Source organism: Danio rerio, chromosome 5 (assembly GCF_052040795.2).
Source record: "Danio rerio strain M-AB ecotype USA chromosome 5, GRCz13ab, whole genome shotgun sequence".
Lineage (NCBI taxonomy): Eukaryota > Metazoa > Chordata > Actinopteri > Cypriniformes > Danionidae > Danio > Danio rerio.
Genome location: NC_141025.1, coordinates 58,192,295 through 58,208,404, shown reverse-complemented (window position 1 = coordinate 58,208,404; position 16,110 = coordinate 58,192,295). Strand labels below are relative to the sequence as shown.

At 36.7% G+C, this 16,110-nt stretch overlaps 1 long non-coding RNA gene across 1 annotated transcript in view; it reads left to right on the top strand.

The window, feature by feature from the left end:
* The window catches only part of LOC108180265 (uncharacterized), a 45,670-nt gene extending 30,891 nt beyond the window's left edge, over nt 1–14,779 (top strand). Inside the window, exons 2-3 of the long non-coding RNA XR_015491817.1 lie at nt 13,385–13,425; nt 14,270–14,779. This is a non-coding gene — a long non-coding RNA (uncharacterized LOC108180265). The remainder of the gene's footprint in view (nt 1–13,384; nt 13,426–14,269) is intronic.
* Nucleotides 14,780–16,110: the final 1,331 nt, after the last annotated feature.

The window sequence follows — 16,110 nt, the reverse complement described above, 5'->3', positions numbered from 1 at the left end:
TAAGGTGGGTGAGTCTGCAGTGGATTATTGGATCAGAGTCAATAAAGCGGCAGATCTAGCAGATGAAGGCTTGCGTAGACAGGGTCGTGTTATGGATGATATCAGTGCAGAGGTGGCTCGAATGTTTGTAAAATACTGCCCTGATCCAGTATTATCTGATTTTTTAAGCACAAGCCGATCAGTGAATGGACTGCAAAAGAAGTTCAGGGGAGATTGGATGAGTATCAGAGAGAGCAGCGCTCGTCTCTGACATCTGCCAGCTCTCTTGACATGAGAAATGTTGATGTGTTACGATGTAACAATCTTTTGCCAATGTCTCGCTCGCAGGAAACGAATGCTAGTTTTGCGCACTACACGAGTTCCCCTCCTGTGTCTGATGGTGTGCAAGACCGGGTGCACAGTACTTGCTTTCCAGAAAGAGCAGTTCGACAGTCACATGACCAGGGGGGAAATTCGAATGAACATATCCTGAATCGTATGATGGGTATGCTGGAACAGGTGGTGGAAAGAGTGCACCAGAGTAGCAACGTCCAACCTGAAAGGAATGTAATTCCCAGGTACAGAGGTAGGGTAAGGGGCTGTGGAGTTTGCGGTAATACTTTGCATTCCACTAAGTCTCACTGCCTGAGAGACAGGTTGTGTTTTAGCTGCTTTTCACCTGGCCATGCACAGTCAGCCTGTCCGCAGTCTCAGTCAGGAAACTGACCAGCCTGTATATGGAGGGAGGTTGTGCAGGTTTAGATAGTAACTCCCAAAACGTCGTAGATGTTGCAAATGCTGAAAAAATTTTCATGTCTGCCAAAGAGTCTTGTTGTAGTGAGAATGTAGTGTTTTAGAACACAAATGCTATCTGCAGCAGTGACAGTTTGTTCTACACTTCAGTCATGGTGGATGATAAGGTAGCCTTGAATGGTATGCTTGACAGTGGTTCTATGGCATGTACCATGAATGAAAGTGCAGAGCAAAAACTGTTGGAAGCTGGTATAATCAATGATCAAAATGGAGATAGCCCAGATGTGCTATTAATAGGTTGTGGTGGTAGCCAGGTAAAACCTAAACGTACTGTGACAGTTCAACTTGAGATTTATGGATGTAAAATGCTGGTACCTACCCTGGTTGTCAGTGGGCAGCACGACGAATTCATTGTTGGTACGAATGTCATTAAGCACATTATATGGTGTTCTAAGCAATGTGACTTGCTTTGGAAGATAGTTTCAACACCTCTTCGTTGTAATGATCCTATGGCTGAGACTTACCTTTCTATGCTTGCAGGCTTGAATCGTTGGATGGGTGACGAAATTCCTGACAAAATAGGAACTGTGAGATGTAATTCAGCAGTTTGTTTAGAGCCTGGCCGTGAGTACCTTGTATGGGGAAGACTGCCTAAGCATGTAGTGGTGTCGCCGGGTAGTGCTGTTGTGACTGAGCCCACAAGTTCTCGTTCTGCACCTAAGGGCATTCTGGTAGCCAGACTTGTCACACATCTATGGGGAGACAGGTGGGTTCCATTGAAGTTAATCAATACATGGAACAAACCTGTTATGCTAAAGTGTAATGCCAAGATAGCTGATTTGTTTCCAGGTGTTGGACTGGAGGATTTGGATGACGGAGCACTATATTCACAGATTCAGAAAACTCAGCCAGTGGATAGTGTCTCCTTAGGTTCGTGCTGTATTGGAGAGAAACTGAAATCTGTTGGTCTGGAAGGGCTTGACCTAGATTCCTGTGATGTGTCTGATTCCTGTAGGAAGAAGTTGGCTGAGATGGTCATACAGTAGAATGATGTGATTTCACGCCATCATTTAGATTGTGGTAATGCTACTGAATTTGTTTACAGGATCCATCTTTCAGACACAAAACCTTTCCGTCTTCCATATCGGCGCGTTTGCACGCAGCGAATATCAAGTGTTGCGTCGCGTGTTGACTGAAATGGAGGAGAAGGAGATTATTCACAAGTCGACCAGTGAGTTTGCATCTCCTTTAGTCCTCGTCTGGAAAAAGAATGGGGATTTACGTGTCTGTACAGACTTTCGATGGTTAAACAAGAGAACACTGAAAGATGCTCATCCACTTCCCCACCAGGCCGATTGTTTAGCTGCATTAGGGGGGAATTCATTGTTTAGTACAATGGACCTGACCTCTGGCTTTTACAACATGCCGTTGCATGAGGATGACCGAAAGTACTCTGCCTTTACAACACCTATGGGTTTATATGAGTACAATCGGCTTCCTCAAGGCCTTTGTAACAGCCCAGGAAGTTTTATGCGCATTATGACAAGCATTTTCGATGACCAAAACTTCTTGAGTTTGTTATGTTATTTGGATGATTTGATAGTGTTTGGGCCTGATGAAATTACAGCACTGGATCGTCTTGAGATGGTTTTCAGCCGATTGAGGAAACATAACTTAAAACTTGCTCCCAAGAAATGTAACTTCTTAAGGAAATCTGTGCAGTTTTTAGGGCATGTTGTTGATGAGTTTGGAGTGTCCACAGATCCAAGTAAGGTGGACAGTATTTCCAAAATGACCGGATTGGACTTAATGGAGGCTGATGGAGTTACACCGTCCCAGAAGCGCATAAGGTCGTTTCTTGGGATGGTCAACTATTATCAGCATTTCATACCCAATTACTCCTCTGTGGCCAAGCCGCTTTTTGATCTTTTAAAGGGTCAGAAACAGAAGATCAAGCGGGGTCGTGCAAATAAACGAGTCTGTGTACCACGGAAGTTGAGTGTGACTGATTGGACATCTGAAGTACAGTTGGCATTTGAACATCTTAAGTTGGCCATGGTACAGGCGGTTGTCTTAGCTCACCCTGACTTCAGCCGCCCTTTTGTTCTTTCGACTGATGCTTCTTCAGACGGCATTGGGGCCGTTCTCTCCCAGGTCCAGCCAGGAGAATCTAGAGCTAGACCTATAGCGTTTGCTAGTAAGTCGCTTTCCCCATCTCAGCGAAATTACCCAGCACATCGCTTAGAGTTTTTAGTATTAAAGTGGGCAGTCTGCGAGAAATTCAGTCATTGGCTTAAAGGTCATGTTTTCACGGTATGGACTGATAACAACCCGCTCACACATATTCTATCCAAGCCCAAACTTGATTGTTGTGAGCAGCGTTGGGTCGCCAAACTTGCAGCATACAATTTCGACATCAAATACATACCGGGCTCACAGAATGTCGTGGCTGATGCTTTGAGTAGAGTTCCATTTGTGAGATCTAATATTGGTTCTAGACTTTTAAGCGAATCGTATGACAGACTTTTAAATGAGGTGCAAGGACTCTCTGCTGGTTCGGTTCAGGATGCTTTTAGGTGGTCTTGTGGATCTGAAGGAAAGCCAAACACTCCTTGTGGTGGTCTTGTGCATATTAATTCTAATAGTGTTGCTGGAACATGCTTGGATAAGGAGGAGGTTGTGGCTGTGCTTGACTTACAAGAGGCATGGGATGAAGGTGCGAGACTTCTTGCTTTGTCAATCCTAGAGCATCTTCCTCAGATAGTTTCTGAGCCAGAGAGTCAACTAATTTACTCAGAGCGTGATTTACGTGAGAAACAGCTCTCAGATAGTGTACTGTCGAGGGTAATTTTTTATGTGGAGCGTCATCGCAAACCATCCAGACGAGAGAGAGCTAAGGAATCTGTTGGGGTGGTCAGATACCTTAAGCATTGGGAAAAATTTGTTATGAAGGACGGCATCCTCTACGTCGTTTTTTTTGGCTGAGTCTTGATAGAGATGTTAGAGAGCATGTACGTCATTGTCAAAGGTGTGTAGTCAGCAAAACTCCTGAGCCTGAGGGCCGAGCCCCCTTAGAGAGTATTGTGACCAGCAGACCACTACAATTGGTGTGCATTGACTTTTGGTCTGCTGAAGATCATAATAACAGATCTGTCAATGTCCTAGTGATTACTGATCACTTTACTAGGTTGGCTCAAGCCTATCAGTGTAATGATCAGTCTGCTAGACAGGTGGCACGTGTCTTGTGGGATAAATACTTTTGTATTTTTTGGTTTCCTGAGCGCATACATAGCGATCAAGGTGCTAGTTTCGAGGGCCAGCTGATTAGTGAGCTTCTACGGGTGTGTGGGGTGCAAAAATCACGCACAACTCCTTACCATCCTATGGGAAACGGGAGTGTTGAGCGGTTTAACAGAACTCTGGGTGGTATGATTCGTGCTTTAGCCCCTGAAGCGAAACGTAATTGGCCGAGACAGTTGCAGTCTTTGACTTTTCTGTATAACTGTACTGTTCATGAGACTACGGGTTATGCACTGTTTTATCTCATGTTCGGTAGAGTTCCTCGCCTTCCAGTAGACCTAATTTTCCGCTCTGTTTTGGAAGATCACACAGTCACTTGCTATGACAAATACATAGGTTCTCTTTTGAAAGATCTGGAAGTGGCCTTGTCCATAGCTCAGACTCACGCTAAAAAGGAACAGCACAGACATACAGTTCTCTATAATAGGGGAGTCAAGGGTTAAGACATTGAAATTGGTGATCGTGTGCTGTTAGCGAACAAGGCTGCAAGAGGGAAGAGGAAGTTAGCTGACAAGTGGGCATCTACTATTTTTCTTGTAGTAGATAAGAATGTCAATACTCACATTTTTAAGATAAGGGATGTGAACACTGATCAAGTGAAAGTGGTGCATCGTAACTTGTTGCTACCTGTGAACTTTTTGCCACTAGACAAAGCAGAAGATGAAGGATCTGATAGTGTTCCTTCCTTGGTCGTAGCTGACTCATGTGAGGAAGCTGATGATTCCTTGACAGGCGTAATTGTTGACAGTCCAGATCCTGAGTTGTATGTCAGAGATAAGATTGCACAGTCATCTGAGATTTCAGTGTCTACAGGCAATAATGATGGTTTGTCTCTTTACGGCAATGTTTCATCTGCTTCCGCAGATGGTCATGGTCGTACATCTGACTGGGTTTCAGGTCTACCCAAGAGTTGTTCGCATTTGGGATCAACTCTATCTTTGATCAGTTTATCAGTAAGTCCAAAAAATGACTGCTCTGATGAATTGAGTACTATCGGAACTACTGATTTTGCAGTTGCAAGTCCTGCTCATTCCGTCATTTCAATTCCTTTGTCTGATGTTTCCAATGATGATGATGGGTTGTCTGTTTCAGACTCCAGAACGTTTATCATCCCTCTGTCTCGTTTTGGACGTATACTGAAACCTGTGAATAGACTTTTGTGTACCATGTCTGGACAAAATGTTGTGTCAATGCAGAATGGAAGAGTTTTGACTGTTTGAACATCTGTTTTCTTTTTCTAGATTATGGATAAGACAATACATGTTGTTCTTAGGGGTTTTATTTATTGAACTTTATATAGTTTTTCTTTTCTCCTTTTTGCTTCCAATTGTAATTCTTTTTTTTATGACATACCTGGATATGGTCCAGTTGTTTTTGTTTTGATTTGTGTTTGCTTATGTATATACCGTGATGTGGAACTTTGTGAGATGTATGTAGGCATCTTACTGCCAGTTGTTGGTTTGAGAGATTGGCGCTCCTCTCATTCCACTTCATCTTTGTCAGATAACCTTGTGTTTGGCATACCTGTTTATGGTATCTCTGTATCGGTACAGTGTATAGAAGAGTACTGTTGTTGTTTTTTTCTGGTTTACTACTTCCGCTGCCATCATTCAGCAGAATTCAGTGGGGGTGAATGTAACGAAGTTATATTTTTCATTGTGAATCCTCCTGAATTATGCAGCAGTTATGTGTTTTATAGAGTAAGGGCGCCCTCATGTGGTTTGTTTGGGTACCGCAGACATACAAGTTAGGCAGGAGGTGACCTAGCGCAGCAGATGCTGTGAGACAGCCATGCTGTGGGTAGGTGTTTTTCATGCTCCGTCTTAGTTTATTAATATTAGCTTAAGAAAGTTGCGATTTCAAACATTTAGTTTATAATTCGGTTATATTAACATTAAGCATTAAGTTTGACTTGTGAAATGTAGTTTTTGTAAGTTAAATGGCTTTTTATAAATGTCTACTGGATTGTGCTCTTTAGCAAGGCCATGCGGTTGATTTGATTTTCTATTTTATTTAGATGTTGTATGTCTGCAGCAAGCAATCCACTAAAAAGGGCTGTACTGTTTATTATTTCAGGTATATCAATGTTTATTTGTTAATTGTGAATGTTACGTTTTATGTTAAATGTTCATATGATTATCAGTTAATATATGGATATTAATGATGTTATAGGCAGCAGATGCTGTGAGACAGCCATGCTGTGGATGTTGTATGTCTGCAGCAAGCAATCCACTAAAAAGGGCTGTACTGTTTATTATTTCAGTATATCAGTAAAAAGGAGTAATCAAAAACTGTGTCCAGGCCTTCATTAAAGAGCATTGCACACAACGCAGAGGAAGAAGAGTTGAAGGACCGGAGACGTTACATATGCATAATAAAACATGTGCATAACTGAGTAGGTTAAACTTTTATTTGATAAGATGCACATAAACTACGAAGTGCACATAACAAATTACAGTATGTACATTAAAAAAAACTTTGTTAGAGATGATGATGAAAATGTGTGTGAATGGACAAACCAGCAGACTGAGCACACTGCAGAACATCTTAAATGTTGTTTTAGTCATTATAAAATGCCTTAACTGTTTCAGTATTAGTGTATATTATTAATTACCTTTGAGTGTCTGGAGCGTGTCAAGATCTCCGCGTCTGGCTTCAAACGCCCCCACGTGTTCATTATGTGTCAATTGTCTTCTAAGGCTCAGGTACATTAATTAAATAAAAATTCATTGATGCAGTGTATTCTATCGCAGTAAATTCTGTTTTTACTGTTGATTTTTGGCGCAAGTTAATCAGGAAGTGACGATTGTGTTCTCTTCGACTCTTTGGATAAAAACGCTGCTTTATTTTTAGGCGTTATTCCAGTTTTGCACAAATATGTAATAGCCTATATTTTGATGGAAACACAGCTATTGCCTACATTTTTTTGTCACACACAGAACAAAGTCACGTACGAGGCTTGTCCTTTTTTTCATAAATAATTAGCTTAACTTTCGACATGCACTGTTACTAGATTAACGTGATTATTATTCTGTCTAAAAATTATTTTATTACTGCTTACCTTCTTAATGTTATATCAACCTCTATCACTTGATCAATAAAAAGGCAGACACACAACAAGTGCATTGTTAAATCTATTAAAACTGATAAAAATTTATAAAAGTTTAGAAAAAAGTATAAACGTCACACATTACATTACTTATTTTATTATACTTAAATGTTTAAATACTTAAAATAAAAAAATTACGCATTAACTTGAGCAGCTGTTTTCCCACGCTAACTGTCTCTGTTTCACTGATGGTTGCTTCTTTTTAAATATATACACTCATATTTGCTATAACTTTGCATGAGCAGATCAAGTTCAGCCGGAAAAAGAAACGGTGATCTCTTTTTTTTAATATGTTGCCATAGTCACTCATAATATCTGTGCTCTATTGATAATGCCTTTTTATAGTCACGGTGTGCGCGCTTAACTCTGAGTTGGTCTACTCAAAGTTGATTGACCCAGCTCAGATCAGCTATTCTGAAACCGAAAACTCTTGAGTTTTTAATCTCTCGGTAAATCAACTCAGAGTTCAAGTTTAAACTCCGAGTTGTTTGAACCTCCTTACTGAAACAGGCCCCAGTATGTGTGCGCTTGTCTCTGTGTTTGTGTGAGAGTTGCGTGGCTGTCAGTGTTCTTGTTTTCATGTCATCAGCTGGGCGGTCACATAATCATGGTCATCGGTCGCCTAGCACCGCTCAGCTGATTATTGCGCTCCAGGTGTAGCGCATTACTGTGGCTATAAATGTTCAGGTTCCTGTCACACCTTGTCAGTTTGTTGTCCTCACCTGTCTTTGTATCTCTGTCAGGCTCTCCCCGTTGAGTTCGCTGGTGTTGTGCGCTGGTTGAAGTAATATCCGATGAACTTTGATTCGCTCTGTTGACGGCGATTGAGGTTCTCTCCGATGAACATTTGATTCGCTTAGTTGACGGGGAGTGAAGTTCTCTCCAATGAACATATGATTCGCTCTGTTGACGGAGAACTATTTGTCCCTTTATCTACCTTTTGTGATCGCCTGACTTACAGCCAGCCAGGGTCCGTGTATCATCCGTTCATTTGATTATTCCTTTTATTACAGAAAACGAAACATCAGAAAAACGATGAATATTTCGTTTTTCTGTTTATTCTGTAGGCAGAAAAAACGGAAACTCATCTGTTATTCTGCTTATTAACTTAAAACGAAATATTAAAACAAACACAAAACCAAAACGAAATAATGAGTCAAAAAATGGTCCGTGTACGGTCCGTGTACGTTTTGTTCATTTGTTTTCCATTTTCAAACGGAATAAAGGAAATGGAGAAAACGGCCGTTTTTCCGTTTTTCTTTTGCTCACGAGAAAACGAAAAAACGAGATTTTGGCTGGATTTTCGTTTTTTGGTTTAGGGTAGGAAAACGGATAAACGACTTTAAAATTCATTTTACACATGTAGGCGGTGCTGAAACGCCCACTTTCCTCTAATTGGTCAACCAAATCTGCGCTCGTGACGTCACCCTCAAAATAAAAGCCTTACACGCAGGCTTTTAATTATTATTATTTAATTATATATTAACTAAGTTTACATATATCATTTGAACCACACACAGTTAGCAGGCTTACATTCATTGCGTATGTATAAATTAAATAAAAACATAAAGCAGTATACTTAGACATTTGTCATTAAAATAAGGTCATAGTACACTGCCAAGCTTCTTGCTGCTGTGCACCTGATGCTGAGCAAAGATAGCCATTTCCGAGCAGCACCTGGTTTACATTATTGTTTCAGAGCAAGGGCTTTATAATAATAATAATAATAATAATAATAATAATAATAATAATAATAATAATTATTATTATTATTATTATTATTATTATTATTATTATTATTATCATTATTATTATTATTATTATCAGTTACTAGTGTTTTTATTGTTTGGTGTGTTTTTTTTTTCTTTTTAATAGTTGATAGCAGAACCAGAATAAGAACACTTTGGGCCCTGCTATAAAAACAAAGGGTACCATTTGTTTTCATTTATTTCTTCCTATTTTAATTATATATTGTAATTATTTATTTGCTAATTAATACTATTGTATTGCAACGCCAAAGTAGGCCTGTCTTATTATTTTTTTATTATTAAATTTGCTGTTATTGTAGGCTAGATGGCAGGCTTTAAATATTTTAAATAACATTTACTCATAACCTTACTAATTCGAGAGCCGAACCTAAAAAAGTTTAAGTGCAATAAGCCTGTACAATAAAGAGAGCCGCAATGCATATTTCTAGCGCATTCTTTCACTCAACAATTATTGCTGGAATAATGAAATAAATTTCAAATTAACTAATTAAACACATTATAGTTGATAAAAAATTTGTGTCTAGTAGTTCCAACAAACAGATGAGCTCGCTACATGTGCGTTGCGCTAATAATTTGACATTTGCTCTTCTTGAGAAAGTGCTACAGCGGGCCCTGCTATTTCACATATAAGGTTAGTGATACGTATTTTAAATTAGTATTGCACATTATTCATTCATTTTCTTGTCGGCTTAGTCCCTTTATTAATCTGGGGTCACCACAGCGGAATGAACCGCCAACTTATTTAGCAAGTGTTTACGCAGCGGATGCCCTTCCAGCCACAACCCATCTCTGGGAAACATCCACACATACACACACACTTATACAGTACGGACAATTTAGCCTACCCAATTCACCTGTACCGCATGTCTTTGGACTGTGGGGAAAACCGGAGCACCCGGAGGAAACCCACGCGAACGCACTACACTACTGAATTAGACACACAATCTCAAAAAAAACTTGATGCTTATTTACATTATCTAAAGTCATTTCTTACGAGGTAGGATCTGTTGTTGTATTATATTTTCGTTTTAATATGCAAATAATTTTATTTAATTTGTAATAGGCCTATTGTCCCTCATTGCATAAAATAACCAGCCTTTGTATTCAATATGTTTGTAAATTGTCCATCCAGTTTGACGCAAGCTAAACAACATTTTGGCCTGTTTTGCTTATTAAATGAGTGATTTTCACGGAGAAACAAATCATCCATCCACACAGTTTTGTATAGGACCTGTGTGAACAAAAATATACACTTCATCATAGCCTATAGGAAAATGTATCTGTTTAGAACCAATTTTGTGTTGTATAATTAAAAATATTAAAAATGCAATAAAAAAAAAAAGAATAACATTTGAAGTGCAATGCTTCAAAGATCCAATACGCTGGATGCAGAGCCAAAACAAAAACTGGTTTGTTTGTTTAATAAAATAATAATATGAAATTAAAGTGAAATAGTTCCATAACCTGTATTATAACTGTAGTCACCCTAGATGACAAATCATCCGTTGCGCCGGTCAGTTTCACCTTTAATCAAGAATGTGCCAGAACATTTACAGATTACCTCGGAATGAGACCTCGGTCTGTGAAGGATGCAGGACACAGAAACTCGTTGAGAATGGAGATGCATGCTAGATGTTTTATATCCCTTTAGATATTGTAAATAAACAACTAGTTTTTATAGAGATTGTGTCATGTTTTTTCTTTGACGCACGCGCTGAACACCCTGTAGCCTAAATAATAGTTTAGATTTTATAACATATAATGTTCCATTACTTTAAATGTATAATGTTTTTTAATATTTATGGATTATATAAAATTTATAGTTTATATAAATGCGCTCTGATCATTCAAGGATCATAATGCGTTGCATATTCTTCTTATTCTTCATTAGGCTTGATCCGTAAATTGTGTATTTTATAAACTGATCGTTTATAAGGACTAAGCTATTAATAACTGTAATTCCTCGAATGGAAAAGTCTTGATTAAAGAAAAAGAGAACTTAATTCGACATATGCATATAGTGCGCTTATTTCTGCGCGCATCGCGCGCTTTACCGAATTACCTTTTTTATTTTTTTTATGCACTATAAATGCATCTGGCAGCACCGAAAAGAGCAAATGCCAAGTTATTAGCGCAGCGCACAGACAGCTAGCTCGTCTAGTCTGAACCAGGGGTTTTCAAACTATTCATTGCACACCGATCCCATTGCATTTTATTTAGGATAAACCACTTATTTAAAATTAATTAATTAAAAGGTGCTTACTCTCCAATACACCACTGTAGTGTCATAATATTTAATAATTATAATTAAGATAGACACCTGACCTCCATTTAATAAACAATTTATTTGCCATACTCTGTTAATTTGAAGTTTAAAGTTTAAATCATTTATGTTAAACTTAAATTATTTAAAAACTTAAAAAGACTTAAATTTAGTAATTTAAGACATTTTTGGTCATAAGTTTACATACATTGACCGTTGCATTTAGTAGGCCTATTCTGGTCTAAATAAGCTTTTTGCATCTTAGGTGTTTACACACACAAATTAAGCAGTTTATACGTACATTTAATGTTACTTTGAAATTACTTTTGATGCAATAAATAATCCTAAATAGTTGAAAGTGTTAACATATTCTTGAAATGTAGTTATTTTATGACTATGAAATTTATTACTAAACAAAGTGAATCATTATGAATTTGCCAAGAAATAATCCACTTTACCACCGTAAAGCAATGCCCCACACTCACTAGAACGGTAGAACCTGGACTGTTTGATATGTTCTGTATGTAAAATAGAGAAAATAAGCAAGATGCGCAGTCTCATGCAGCCTTAGTGAAATATAGCGCGTCACAGCAATGAACTAAAAATAAAACCACCCTTGAAATGCTGGCGATCTTAATTTTTTCAGCCTACACTGACTGAGAATAATGTTGCACTATTTTATTAACAAATAATTAGAATGTTTTTTTTTCCTTCAACACATTCATCATTACTTTTGCCTGTGCAAGTTTTTTGCGCGCGCTTGAGCGCGAAGGCATCTATTTTCAGGTGCAAGATGCCACTTTGGGTGGCACCAGCACACTCTGCCACACCTGTGGCTATGTCCCTGCTACAATAATAATAACAACAACAACAACAACGACAAAATAATAACAAAAAATAATAATAATAAGACAGGCCTACTTTGACGTTGCAATAAAAAAGTATTAATTATCAAATAAATATTTACAATAGGCTAAAGGCATATATTAAATTAAAATAGGAGAAAATCCAATAGAAACAAATGGTACCATTTATTATAGCCCCATGCAGGGTCCATTGTGTTCTTACAAGCATTAAATAACTAAGTAAATAATAATAATAACAATACTAATAATAATAGGCCTAATAATAATAATAATAATAATAATAATAATAATAAATTATTATTTTATACAGAGTAGGCTAATATTTAGGCCTACAATAGCTCTAAAACAATCATGTAAACCAGGTGCTGCTCGGAAATGGCTTTCTTTGCTCAGCATCAGGTGCACAGCAGCAAGAAGCTTGGCAGTGAACTATGACCTTATTTTAATGACAAATGTCTAAGAATACTGCTGATTTACGTTTTTATTTAATTTATACATACGCAATGAATGTAAGCCTGCTAACTGTGTGTGGTTCAAATGATAGAATATGTAAACTTTGTTTATATATATAATTAAATAATAATAATTAAAAGCCTGCGTGTAAGGCTTTTATTTTGAGGGTGACGTCACGAGCGCAGATTTGGTTGACCAATTAGAGGAAAGTGGGCGTTTCAGCACCGCCTACATGTGTAAAATGAATTTTAAAGTCGTTTATCCGTTTTCCTACCCTAATCCAAAAAAACGAAAATCCAGCCAAAATCTCGTTTTTTCGTTTTCTCGTGAGCAAAAGAAAAACGGAAAAACGGCCGTTTTCTCCATTTCCTTTATTCCGTTTGAAAATGGAAAACAAATGAACAAAACGTACACGGACCGCACACGGACCATATTTTGACTCATTATTTCGTTTTGGTTTTGTGTTTGTTTTAATATTTCGTTTTAAGTTAATAAGCAGAATAACAGATGAGTTTCCGTTTTTTCTGCCTACAGAATAAACAGAAAAACGAAATATTCATCGTTTTTCTGATGTTTCGTTTTCCGTAATAAAAGGAATAATCAAATGAACGGATGATACACGGACCCAGCCAGCTTCTCTTTGTTCTGTGTTGTCTCTTCTGAGTTGTAAATAAACTGTCGCTTGCATTTGGGTCTCCACGTCTTCTTTGAACAGTGTGACATCACAGAGGTGGTTTATTCTAGTCTCTGTTACAGGGAGGCTTTTATTGAGTACAGTACAGATATTTAAAAAAACACATTTTACATTTGCTATTTATTATTAGTTAATGTATTTTCAATCAGTGATTACATCAGCTTTCTGATTGCTGGTGTGTGTGTGCTTTTTCTGCAGAGCTGAATCGATGAAATCCTGAAAGCAGCAGTACAGTTAAGGTACGTTTTCATTGCTTCTTTTTATAAAACCACTTATAGTTGTACAGTTTGATGTTAGTTTAAATAAAACTATGTTAGTGATCAGTATTCATAGCTAGGATAACAATTCTTGTTTTACGAAAGGTAACGTGGCTAGCTTGCCCTAATGTCAAGTTTGCTATTCAGTCTTATCACATAGTACGATTAAACTATTTAATTCATAGGCTATATTTGTTTTAGAAAACTGGCAGACCAGGGTGCATCCAATGCATTGAGGTGAAGCTGGTTTTATAGTTGCTCATTCTGACTTTCTCCTTAATGTAATTTCAGAAAAAGATTTTCAAATTCTATATAGGGAAATCATATTAGAAGCCAATGATTATCAAAATACAGCACTGTCCACTGTCAATTGAATATTAGTGCTAATGTTGTTTTGAAGTCATTCAAACCAAATATTTAAAGTACCATAGTAAACAACATAGGGACCATTGAAATGTTTAAATGTGCAAATATAAAACAAACTTTACCTTAATAACTAATGCTACAATTTTTTATGATTAATTTTACACTCCAAAAAATGTATGTTTACTTAACATTTTAGCCAAGAATGCATTGCTAGTAATGATAAATGTGGACAATTAACTAAGTAAATCTACTTGAAGTCACTGGACAATGCATCTTATTTTCTTACATTTCTGTTAAACAATGGAAATGCATACAATATTGAAAGTATTATCATTATTTATTAAAAACAAACAGAAAAATTATTATATTATGAAAAGAATGAATATAAGTAATCATGACAAATAAATACAAGTCACCAACGCATGAAACCAAGCTATATTCTAACAGAGATGTATTACAGGCAGGAGCCCATGTTTTGCTGTGTCTTCACACAGCTGGGCCAGTTCTGCAGATGATCAGAGGGAGTTCGCCATCATCACATCCCTCATTGCTGCAGTCAGACTGAAACAGGACGGTGATGCATGGCAGTCCATGCCCGAGATAGGGATGATGAAGAGACCACAGCAACATCTGGTCCAGATGAGGACACAAGGACAGGTGGACTGATGCAGAGTCTCGTTCAATTCACTACAGGAGAACAGGAGTGGCCAAACTCAGTCCAGAACTGCTGCTGTCTTGCAGAGTTTAGTTTAGGTTGACTCTAAACTTCACCAGCTGTCCAGAATTGAGTTTGGGCACCCCTGCATTACAGCATTTCCAGGATGCTGCTGTGGACTTCTTTACCCTCACCACACACACTAATCTACAGATATTTCAGATCATAAAAAACATTTAAAAAACAAAGTCATCTTACTGCACAATGTGTCATTTGATTTCTGTAGTGCTAGTAATAAAATTATCCTACCTTTTATTTTGGATTCTGTTTTCCTCAAATGTGTCAGTTCCCTTGTCTACAGGTCCAGCTCCATCAGCAATCAGAAAGCTGATGTAATCACTGTTTGAAAATACATTAACTAACAATAAATAGCAAATGTAAAATATGTTTTTTTTTTAATTTCTCTACTGTACTCAATAAAAGCCTCCCTGTAACATCGATTTTAGAATAAATCACCTCTGTGATCAGGCCCGGCTCCAGCTTGAAACTTGGATATATATATATATATATGTGTGTGTGTGTGTGTGTGTGTGTGTGTGTATATATATATATATATATATATATATATACAGTATATATATATATATATATATATATATATATATATATATATATATATATATAAACAATTATTTTAAAGGTAATAAAATAATTTTTAGTATTCTCTGTCATTTTAATAAAGCAAACTACTTTTATTTTAAAACTAGTATTTGAACTGCAGATTATATTTATGTCAGCGTTTGCTTGCTTAAGTGATGTTTGCCAAGTTTTGCAAGAAAACTCCAGAAAAACATGTTGCTCTCCATGAACTATATGGGTGATTCTGTAGTTGCAGGTACATTTAGTGACCAAAGCCATCCTTTTTTTCAGCTTTTAAAAAATTGTTACATTACATTGTTACATTTTTGATTATTTTTAAAATGTGTTCATCATTTTCAAAGATCATATTACCAAAAAATCACGATTTCTTGATTTACGAATTAGTGCATTTTTCCATCATGCAAAAATATTTTATTTTGCTTTTCTTTAAAAAACAATTTCACCAATATTTTAATTTTAAACGTTTAAACTGTAAACTGTCAATGCTATTATTATCACAATTACAAAAGGAAAACTGAATATTTCATTAATTACATATTTTACAAAAAAAAAATATTTTAATCCTGATTTCATTAGTATCATGTGATCTTTGCAGTTATAGCAAGTAGAAGGTTTGGCTAAAAAGTTGTAATACTGTAAATTATGGTCAATTCAGTTTAAATTTAGTAACTACACATTACAATTTTTCTTGCTATGATTTATTATTATTTCTAAACATTACTAAAATCATCCATGACAGAGTTGACAAACAATATAAAACTTTTTATTCCCTAAAATTAAAAAATTTTATCATTTGTTCAGCAAAAGCAGAATTATAAAAATTAAATATGTTTTAACTGTAGTGTTGGAATTTACAACTTTAAGATGATACCTTTAAAAAATATCAACATTCCATACCATTTTCTATATTTTGTGATTAAAAAAAATCTTAATGTTATTATTATTATTTAATGCACCAGAGCCAATATGGACATTAGTATTTTTTA